Source organism: Cydia splendana, unplaced genomic scaffold (assembly GCF_910591565.1).
Source record: "Cydia splendana unplaced genomic scaffold, ilCydSple1.2 scaffold_81_ctg1, whole genome shotgun sequence".
In the NCBI taxonomy this organism is placed as follows: domain Eukaryota; kingdom Metazoa; phylum Arthropoda; class Insecta; order Lepidoptera; family Tortricidae; genus Cydia; species Cydia splendana.
In genome coordinates, this window is record NW_026946907.1 from 173,947 (window position 1) to 185,621 (window position 11,675).

Sequence of the window (11,675 nt, forward strand, 5' to 3'; positions counted from 1 at the left end):
AATAAAAGAAATGAGAATACATATTATATGAATCTGACTGATTGTTATGAGATGCTTTCATACAATTTGATGTGCATTCTTACCTGAGCTGAGTCACCTTTAACTCTACACATAATACAATGCTTTTAATTGCTTCTTGTCGTTATTACAGTTTCTGGTTTGGACCATGCATGTTTGTCTGTCAAGTAGTCCTCGACTCTGTACGAGTCCTTTAAGGAAAAAAATACTCTCTTGCCTCCCACTACTTTTGCGACCATGCTATTAAATTGTTCGGCTCGATTATTAGTGAAATTACACAAGAGACTTCTGGAGTTAAGAGCCAGCTGTGATGCATTTTTTCTTAATTTCTTCATTAACGTTGGTTCGAGTGGGTGGAACTAAATTTTGTTCTGCTTTTCTTTCTTGTGTGCAGTAGTAATCTTCACAATCTGCGTGATCTCCAAAGATGTGGTAAATACTGTTAATTATATCTTTTTGTAAATTTTTAATCTTGGTCTCGTTGGAGTTATTTTATTCATTTCTATACTTGCTTGCTGAGCGGATAGCTGTACGAAGTCTAGTTATGTGATCCGAAGTTAAAAGTTTGCGTTCTTTTAAAGGAATCGTTGTATCTTTCGGCAGTTGCATATTTTTTCCGTTATAGTTACGTAACAGGTGGTTGGTGCACTCTATTTTTTGTATAAAAACATCTGGATATGGCCTACTATCAACAATGTTCTTGTATGTGCTGGAATCACCATCGGCTATTAATGTTTTGTATATAAGGTTCCTCTCTTCTACCGAGCACTTAAAACCTTCCACCAATATTGCTTGCTCCATGCTTGTTGCTGATCCTACATGATTTTTGGTGCAATTATGTTGACGAGGGGGAAGGTTTTTTTTTTTGACCACGAGCACATATGACGCAATACCTGTTGCGAGCTCCGATATGAAGTACTTTTCCGGTATGCTCGCCAATGATAGCAGCACAACCAGATAGAGCCGAATAGTTGGTTCAATAGGACCGTTTACTCCAACAGGCGTCTGCTTCTACAGGCACCGTTGCAATCCCTGCATCATTGACATCACCACGTGATATTGCAGCATCTCGCTCTTCTTCGGCAGTTTTTGCATTGTTTGCTCGGCAGTTATGCGCCACATTTCTGCGACATCATCGTGAGTTGAGCTATACAGTGGGAACGCCATGGTTGGTAAATCCATTGAAGTATTTACTTCGTTCAGATTCGACAACCCAATTCCAGTGACAATGGCGCCCGATACAGCGCCCGGATTGATATCTAATTTTAATGCATCGTCATCGCATGTCTTTAGCTGAAATTTGCAACCACACATACGACATTTATAAAAAAAAAACTGATTTGAGTCCCGTTTGTTTCTCTCGAACTAAATTGAGATTGCTCAGCCTACAACCGAATTTCTCACCGTGTGTCTCAATATCAGTTAACTGTTTCATAAAGAATTCAAAGTCTATTATGCTCCGTCCCTCAACAACTTTGTTTGGTATCTGAAACAATTGAATTCCACATATACATAATTCACCAGCTAGCCTTCATAAACAAACAAAACATTTAAAGGCATGTGTTATTGCAATTATACAATTATTTTTGAAAATAAATATGTGTAATGATCGTAAAATTAATAATAATGAATTTGCTATAAGATTATCACAACATAAAAAACTCAAAATAAAAAGAAATACACTATTGTTTTAAAGTGAAAAATATCAAATACCGTGATATTTTCGACATCCGTTTCTATTGTCAATGACATTTCCGTATCACTCATTTCTTCCTCGAATACTGTCGTTTCTTGTAGTTTTTTTTTGTATCATCCTTAAATGTTGTTGCTGCTGTCTCGCTGGATATCTAGAATAAAATGCGGCAAATGTACAAGGGTTTCGAAAGATACTTTTTCTGTACTCATAATGCAGAAATCAATTCTAGATAAATAGGTTCTACGGAAAGGTTAAAAAATCAACACTTTTAACAGTTAGAATGAAATATAAAAAGTGTTCGTTCGGAACTCATTGAGGGTAGTTGGCGTAAAAATATTCAATAGCTTGAGCCCGGAAATCAAAGAGGCAACTTCTTATGAGATGTTTGTCAGTAAACTCAAAAACTATTTAATTGATAAAGCCTTTTATAGTATTAATGAATTTTACGGACATTGATTATATAATTATTTTAAGAATTTATTTTGTGGGTATTAATATTGTGTAATATTTTTTCTTTAAATTAATTGACGTGTGTGTTGTTTAGGTTTAATTAGTTTTAGATATGTGTGTGTGTGTGTGTGTTTTTATTTTTGTATTTTATTGACATATACGTTTACACCGTATTAAAGGAATTGAATTTGAATTTGAATTCATTTGGTGATCCTTAAACTTAAATTAATCCTGAGTATATCAATAAATTAAAGACTGTATCAATAAATACAATTCTTACAGGACTCTTCTTTGATACTTCTCTGGGCCTTAACCGTGGAATCACTTCTTCAAGTAGTGGCATTGAGGATTTTCCGGTAGGGTTAGTTGAATTAGTCTTAAGAGACGAAAGTGTGGAAATGTTAAGTGTCTAAAACAAAGTTAAAGAAATCATTTAAAATTATAATAAGAGTACTGTATTTCATGTTGATGTACATGATTTTTACCTCGTTATGTTTTGACAGATGTAGATTGTTAGCTACACTAGTTGAATTGAGCTTAGAAGACGATGGCGTGGAACTGCTTTAGATCTTTTTTTATTATTATTATTATTGAGAGCCTGTTGTATCCCACTGCTGGGCAAAGGCCTCCCTCGTTTTTTCCATTCTTCCCGGTTCTGAGCAGTCTTCGGCCATTCTTTTAAAAAGGGAGTCTAGCTCGTCTCGCCATCGCCGACGTGGTCTGCCAAATCCCCGTTTTGAGCTTTGGATGTAAAATAAAATAATAATAACACTTATAAATCACATCGATAATAGTATAAAAATGAAAATAATGTATAGCACTTTTAATTGAACGTTTTATAACGTATCTTCAAATGCAAATGATCCCTGATTCAATTGAATATCTGCCTGGTTTTTATTCTTTCTGTAACAAAGTTTAATCGGTTTTAGTTAAATTATCCCTTTACGGCCGGGAAAAATATTTTGCAAAAACTCATGAAAAATGCATGTGAACCGTTTTCATTTGTAATAAAATACACGTAAAAAATGATAAAAAAAATCCAAGGGTCATTGGAAAAATCGCATGCACGAAAGTGACGTTCAGGAATTATCTGTAAATGCACGAACGTGCAAATTAATTTGGATTTGTAAAATAATATGAAAAAAACGCAACATTTTACGGGTCAATTTTTTAAGAGGGTGTTTTTTCGACATTTGTATGGCAATTTTTTATTTTTGAAAAATCTGATTTATAATCATCGTTTTAGGAAGGGTTCTTAACAACAAAAAATATACTGTACGAGTCACCTCTCTACTTTTTATAGTAAGCTAGATATGGACGTTTAAAGATCGACATTTGTATGGCACTATTTAGCCATTTGTAAGGCGCTTTTGACATGTATATGTCGGGGCGTGACTCCAGAAGGACGTATTGCAGCATTATAGTACATTATTTTAGACGCCTGTATACAATTGATTAGCAATGTTTGGCTACTAGCAATGTTTGCTGTTTGGAAGTTGTAACGAAATTCATAACATAGAGAGTGTTAGCGCTCTGGCAACCCTGCCAGCTTCGAACCAACCAATGATGTGTGGAGATGCAGCCCAAGATGCCAACATGTACGGCGAGATCAGCGGCCAATCAGAAAGTGCGATGCTAGCGCCAATGTTTCGCCTATAAGACTCATCCCCAGGCAGCGGACCACTCTCATCTCCCTCTTGCAATCTAACCATTGAAGCGAACGCGCGTGTCCTAGACTTAAAACGAACCTTGTATTGTACATTTTCACCATTAAAAGAATGGTATATTTTTTGATCCATAGTTTTATTTAAATAGCCCAAAAGGCTCAAACATAAATTGGCGACCAGTGACAGGACACGCGCGGAATACCTTAGCAATTTTTACAGTGCCTGAGCATCAGCCGCCATCTTGGGACGCCGTGGGCCTGGAGCCGGCGCCGACGCAAACCACCAACGACCAACACTGCCAACCATCGCCGCCAGCCCAAGAAACCGAAGATCAACGAGGGAAGGCAGCGGCGACTGGGTCCGGGTCAAAACCAAGAGGAGCGTAGGCGCATAGCAACAAGGCGGCAGCGCGTGGCGGCTGGCGAAACGAGGAAAGTGCCGTGAGGGGTGCCCAACATAACCCGTTCTTACCTTACCCCCTTGCCACCTAACCACTTACCTTTGCCATTCTTACCTTAAATACCTTTTGCATCAACTTAACTTTCAACTTAAAATCCTTTACTTAGCTTAAAATCTTAATCCAACTTAAACTCCTTTAATAAACTCAACTTAAAATTCCTTTGCCTAAATTGTAACGTAAATTCAACATTCCCATAGATAACTTAGTACTTTGACTCTGACATCTCTGACCTTTACTTAACCTCACTTGACAACTTGCTCTAAAAATCTAAACTTAAATATCATTGAAGTCCCTTACAACCTAACCTTAAAAGAGTGCTTATTGTGTAATTATTGCCTTCATTTGTGCTTTACTTTCAGAATACTTCTTTAAAGTGTGATATCGTGTGTGCGCTCGCTTCCTAACCTCAAACCACGTTGGCATATGCCTACTGTTAACTTTATTAATTCTGCTTAAACGCCTATCAGGGCTTTCTTAATTACATAAACTATAGTGAAGTGCTATTATTAATTCCATTTTAAATTTAAAGACGTACTTTTCTAAAAAACAGTGAAATTGCATGTGCCATTTTTAATTCGTGACGAAACCATTTGATCACTCATTCACGCTTAATTCTTCGCATTTAAAGGCCCAAACTTGTGTTCTTTTTAAGTTTGACATAAATAGTTTTTCCCGTGCGCTGACCTTTCAGATTCTTTTTAACTTCACCCCTGCTTGCATCTTGGTTTGTGTTCGCATATGCACATATTCTTTTGCACGATTTCAGTGGACAGCCTGTCGAAGTGCGTGCCGCGTGCCACGGAACCGTGCCACGCCCACTTCTGTCAACACGTGGCAAGTTGTCCAGAGTAAAGACGAAAGCTGTCGCGACACACCAAGGGACCTCTGCGTAGCTGTTGAAGTCAATAAGGGGCGTAAGCTGTTTTGCCAATTTTTATTTTCTGACGTGGATAACTTTAAACTTGCATTTTATTTAAAATTTTATTGTTGGACTTGCTAGCTCAGCTAAAAATATAATTCAACATGACTGAAGCTGCAAAAAGGGAAGCTCTTTTGGCAGAACTGCGTGTTAAACGTGGCTCCATAAAAGGCCAGGTTTCTAAATTCCGTGGCTACTTAAAAACAATTACAGATGATGAAATTCTAACCGGTGTTAAATTTAATGAGCTGACCTTAAGATTAAACAAAGTTATAGAGTTGTCCACGCGCCTTGATGAGCTGCAAACTTCGATAGAAGTAGCTAATTCTGACAATCTCGACAGTGAACTTTCAGAACGGGATACTAATGAGACCCATATTAACACTGCCATAGCTACAGCCCAGAGTATACTGGAGCGCTCTCAGGCTCAAAAAGTATCACCGGAGACTTCTGTCAAAACCTGTTCATCAGGCGGCTGTCACTCGGAGCATCTCGGCTTCAAGCTGCCTCAAATTAAAATCTCTAAATTTGATGGATCTTATTATAAATGGATGGAATTCAAAGACCTTTATGAATCATTAATTCATAATAATGAACACATTAAACCTATCCATAAGTTTCATTATCTGAGTTCCTATCTTGAAGGAGAAGCTTCGAGAGTCATAGCAAATTTAGAAGTTTCCGCTGCCAACTACACTGAAGCCTGGAACCTTTTGTGCGACAGGTTCAGTAACAAAAGGCAACTAATTACTAACCACTTAAATGCCTTATTTAATGTAGAAACAATACAGCGAGAAACTGACAAATCATTAAGATTTTTAAGCGACCATGTTACTAAAAACCTCCGTGCCCTTAAAACATTGGGTCAACCAACGGAGCACTGGGATACAATGTTAGTACATTTGTTAGTTGCAAAATTGGACACTAATACTAATTCAAAATGGGAAGAACATAGAAACACACTTAAGGAGTGGCCAACACTCGAAGATTTTAGGGAATTTTTAATGAATCGTGCAGATATATTGGAAAACCTCTACCGCTCAAAGCGGGATAAACAAACTAACCACAAGCCAGAGCCTGTGGCTAATAAAACTTAATTTAAACATGATAAAAACATAAAAACCTTCATGATTTCAGAGAAACAAAGTGACAACAAGGGTCGGCCGTGCGTCGTGTGCCAAGGTGATCACAGGGTGTACGACTGCCCAGCTTTTAGAAAAATGTCAGTCGACGAGCGCTGGGCGCGGGCGTCCACCCTGAAGCTGTGCCATGTCTGCCTCCGACCGGACCACGAGACCCGAGCATGCAAATTAAATGGTTGCCGCGTATGTAAGAGACGTCACAACACATACCTACACACCACACCAACTAACACTTCTTCTAGTGGAGCTCACATGGAACAGACAGTCCAGTCAACCGATAGTACTAGGGTTAATGTCGCATGCTCCTCCACTATGCTAACTTCTGACAGTGCAGAGGTGCCTCACACCTTCACTGCTAATACTTTGCTTACCAATAGTGAAGCATTGCTCTCAACAGCTCTAATTGAAATAGTTAACCCTTTCAACAATAAAAAGGAAACTGTGAAGTGTCTTTTAGATAGCTGCTCACAGTCGAATTATCTTACTGAAGCATTAAGACAACGTTTGCAACTTGATCTTCAGCCTCTAACTGCCTCAAATGTTACAGGAATAGGAAACACGCCTCTGACCTATAAGCCTGTACGTTGTGCAGCTCATATTAAATCTAAAATAAGCGATTTCAATGCCAATCTAGACTTTCTAGTTTTAGACCAAATAACTGATCGCTTCCCTATAAAATATGTTGACGTTAGTCACCTTAAATTACCTGCTTCTATGCAACTGGCAGATCCAACTTTTAATGTCCCATCCCAAATTGATATGCTATTGGGAGTGGAAATGTTTTGGTCAATCGTAACAGGTGCTGCAAAATCAATGCCAACGAGCCAGCGCACCTTCCTAATCCCATCTAAACTTGGGTGGCTAGTAGCTGGCCCGGTAGAGGGAGCCACTACACATGTAAATTCGGCAACCACACGTAGCCATCTTTGTCTAACTGATCTGTCTGCCCAAATGACAAAGTTTTGGGAGACAGAGGAGCTGCCGTCAGAAGCGGACACCATCAAAAATGGGAGTGAGTTCGAGTCTCACCCTATAGAAAAACACTTTGTTGAAAATACCTATATGACGGCAGGTGTGTAGTGCGTTTACCTTTATTAAAAGACACACCAGACTGCCTAGGCAACACATTTAACATAGCTAAGAAGCGCTTATTTAATTTAGAAAAGCGCTTTAGTAAACAACCTGAACTTAAATCAATGTACGTTGATTTTATAAATGAATATAGAGACTTAGGGCAATAGTGATGGTAGTTGGTGATTTAAGTTCCTATAAGTACCTAGGTATAATTGTTTCTCCTCCTCCTCGCGTCGGTTTCCTCAATGCTGAGGGTCGTGACCATCTCGTCGAAATAGTTTTGTGTGGACCACTCGGCGCCACACACTTCTATCTGCTGCCTCGTGAAGACCGTCGTGTACGGTGGTGTCGAGGGTGGTGCGAACCTGGTCAGTCCAACGTATCGGGCTTCTGCCCCTAGGTCTGTTTCCTTCCACTTTGCCAGTGACCACTAATTTTTCGAGATTATCGCTGCTTTTCCTGGCTATGTGTCCGAAGTACTCCAGAATCCTTCGCAGGCAGGTGGTAGAAAGCCTCGTCTGGATCTTGAGCTCCTGAAGAATCGATACGTTGGTGCGATGTGCTGTCCAGGGAATCCCCAGCATCCTGCGCCAGCACCACATCTCAAAAGCATCAATGCGGTCACGGTCGGCTTTCTTTAAGGTCCACGTCTCTGCGCCATATAAGAATATGGAGAACACCAAAGTGCGCACAAGGTTGGTCTTGGTTTTCAGGGTGATGCTCCTGTCCTTCCATATCTTTTGTAGCTGCGCCATAGCTCCTTTTGCCATCCCGATTCGACGTCGCACCTCAGCTTCGCAAGAGCCATTATTACTAATGCTTGAGCCCAGGTATGTGAAGTTGTCAACTACCTCCAAGTCAAGTATTCCGGTGAGCTCAAGCTTGCCTGTGCGATTTACGACCATTATCTTCGTCTTGGATCTATTTATAGAGAGCCCTAGTTCTCCGCTTATGCGTTCCATCCTATCCAATAAGGTGGCCATCTCAATCTCATCTGACGCTAGTAAGGTGGTGTCGTCTGCATAACGCAAATTGTGAATTTTGCGTCCACCAACGGCAATTCCTCCTCCCCAGCCATCGCATGTACGCCTCACTATGTACTCACCGTATATATTGAATAGGATGGGCGATATGATACAGCCTTGACGAACTCCTTTTTCAAAACTGAATGGTTTGGATATTGTACCGTCGATCCTCACCATTCCTTGGCTATTGTGGTATAGTGACTGCAGAAGCGCGGTTAAATGATGAGTTGACGGTTAAATGATAATTGTTTAAGTATAGCTAATTGCGAAGCTTTAGACTGATTTTTATAATTTTGAGTGAAATATGCAGGGTGTCCCTAGCCGTTGGACAAAGCCGAAATGTACATATACATTAGGGTATTTAGAACCAGTATACAAAGTATCATAACAATCGGTGTAGCGGTTACGAAGAAATTAACAAATTACATTTTTTTAACTTTGGAGCAACCTGTATGTGTTAGTAGCTCCTGAGGTAATAAATAGTATGAAACCTTCTTCGGCCGTTTTGATTATCTTTTTTATTTATGACATTAATAATATTCTGACTTTTGATAAATGTCATCATTGCTGCACATTTTCAAACAAATTGTCAAAAGCACTGCCAATGATTAATACAGTATGTTTCTTTTTGGAAATAACTTTTGGTTGATAATATATTTTTTATCTTTTGTTCTAATTAAAAAAATATTACCGTTAGAGCATTTCTTAGAAATAACCCTACGTGGGATTTCAGGGTTTGTCCAATGGCTAAGGTCACGCTATATATTGTTAAGTACAAGAAGCTGATAATCACTATAAAAGAACTAAGAATTTATCGTGTGTAATTTCATTTACGTTCTACAAAAAAGCTGTGCGAAAAAATATCAAATAATAACCTGAGATCCAGAAACTAGATCTTGTTTAAATTAACACTAAATCGTTATCACAGCTAACACCGCAACAACAAAAATGATGCTAATTTGGTTCACCGGCAAATAATAACCGAAAAAGCATAAGGATCTTTAAATTATACGTCTGATAGTATCTATTCACTACGCAACATGGAATAAGACACGATAGGTATCAAAATTTCCCACGCCGATTATACGCCGGTCAAATTTATCGGCGGCGGCGGCGTGGAAAAATCGTCGGCGGCGGCGGCGCGGCGGCGCGGCGCACATGTCTAGTCTAAAGCGATTGAACACTGGAGGTGCTACTTAGAGAACGGCAAAAAGTTCGTCGTGTATACCGACCACTCGTCACTTAAGTGGTTCCAAAATCTGAACAATCCTACGGGCCGTTTAGCCCGTTGGGGAGTTCGTATGTCCTCATTCAACTTTGAGATCAGGCATCGTCGTGGCTCAGAAAATGTAGTACCAGACAGTCTCTCCCGTTCTGTTGCTATTGCCGAGATTGATGAGATCCCAACTAGTCGTGACATGTTTTATTCTACAAGCGATTCGTGGTATCTAAATATTTACAACGGTTGCCAAAACACTCCTACTTCATTTTTAAATTACAAGGTAACTAACGGCAGACTATTTTATTTATTTAATATATTTATTTCGGATAACAAGATCCATACATTTTACATTACATAATATATATAAATACCTAATACAATAAATTAAATTAAATTAAATAAAACTAATTCTTAAAGTACTTAACTAAATTTGCCCAACAGCACCTCTATGGTCCATGTGCATAGAGTTCCATTTGCGCACTATTGGACACTGTAAATTGTCTATAACAGTGTTCAGAAGGCTGCTGGGGCTGTCCCTAACACGGCGCATCAGGGAGGCCACTCTCTTGCGCATTATGGCTTGGAAGCCATCCACGCGCGCTTCGGCAAACATCCCCGACGCACTGCAAAATCGAGGCAACCCCAACAACATTCTGAACCCGTTATTATACTGAATGCGTAAGGCATTGAGAGATCTCTGCGTACACTTGACCCACAGGCTGCACGTATAAAAAGACTGACAAAATGCCCTAAAACGAGTTATTTTGACGGTCTTCGTACAACGTGCAAACCTGCGAGCCAACATGTTGCTTCTCACTGCCAATACCCTACGCTCCCGCTCCACATCAAGGTCGTCAGATAGGTCCTCCGTGACCCAGTGCCCCAGATACCTGAACTGAGTGACATTTTTTAACTCAGTTCCTCCAAGTTTTAGTGGTGGTATGTACTTCGGTTTTTTTGAACCCGCCTTAAACACGAGAAGCTCACTTTTCTTGGAGTTGTATCTGAGACCGTGGGTCTCCGTGCACCCCTCACAAATTCCAATCAATATCTCGAGGGCTCCGATCGATGGGCTCAGCAGAGCCATATCATCAGCGTAGCTTATATTGTTCATTATTTTGCCACCAACTGAGCATCCAATGCCAGCTCTGCTGAGCTCCTCGATCAGGTTGTTGACGTACAGATTGAAAAGCCGCGGAGACGTCAACCCACCCTGTCTCACGCCGCATTCCAACCTGTACTCCTCTGAGTATGAACCGGCCCATCTTACACTGTTGTTCTGGTTCTGGTACCAATATTTCATGATGTAGACCAACTCTCTGGGTGTAGACGTCTCCCTCAAGAGCTTATCCCATAAGATATTGTAAGAAACAAGGTCGAAAAAACACGCGTATATCGGCGTATTTCGCGTAGTATAGTATTGAACCTTGTGCTTGAGCCGCAAAATTGCCGTTTCTGTAGAGAGCCCTGGCCTAAAACCGAATTGCGCCTCGTTCAGGTGTATATGGCGCGCAAATTGAAGATCAAGCAGACGGTCCAAAACTTTCGCCACTATGGTTGCCAACGAAATAGGCCGATAATTATTCTTGTCGGAGGCATCACCCGTCCTGTTTTTTGGTATTAGTACTACTATGGTCTTCATAAGCTCTTGAGGAAGGTAAATATGGCCAATACACAAGTTGAAAAACATCGCCAACACCCTAGGCAGATGCGCACCAGCGAACCGCAGTTGTTCAACACTGAGGCTGTCGTGACCAGGTGACTTTCCCCTACTCATATCTCTAATCACTGTAGCTACTTGCTTGGCACTCACAAGTGTGTACGCATGGTATAATAATATACTCCGCCTGGTACTCCATTCCCGTCTTTTCTAGGTCACCTAACTGACACGGGCCTACGTCATCATGCGACAGCGCTATATGATAATATGCGATAGCGCTATATATAGCGGCCATGTTGTTGTGACGTAGGCCCGTGTCACTCTGTGAATGGAAGACCATGT

At 40.2% G+C, this 11,675-nt stretch overlaps 1 long non-coding RNA gene across 1 annotated transcript; it reads right to left on the reverse strand.

The window, feature by feature from the left end:
• Positions 1–202: 202 nt before the first annotated feature.
• LOC134805931 (uncharacterized) lies at positions 203–2,607 on the reverse strand. Its single transcript, XR_010146435.1, has 3 exons — positions 2,445–2,607; positions 1,732–1,865; positions 203–1,504 (listed from the first exon to the last, which is right to left on the reverse strand). It is a non-coding gene; the product is annotated as an uncharacterized LOC134805931 (long non-coding RNA).
• Positions 2,608–11,675: the final 9,068 nt, after the last annotated feature.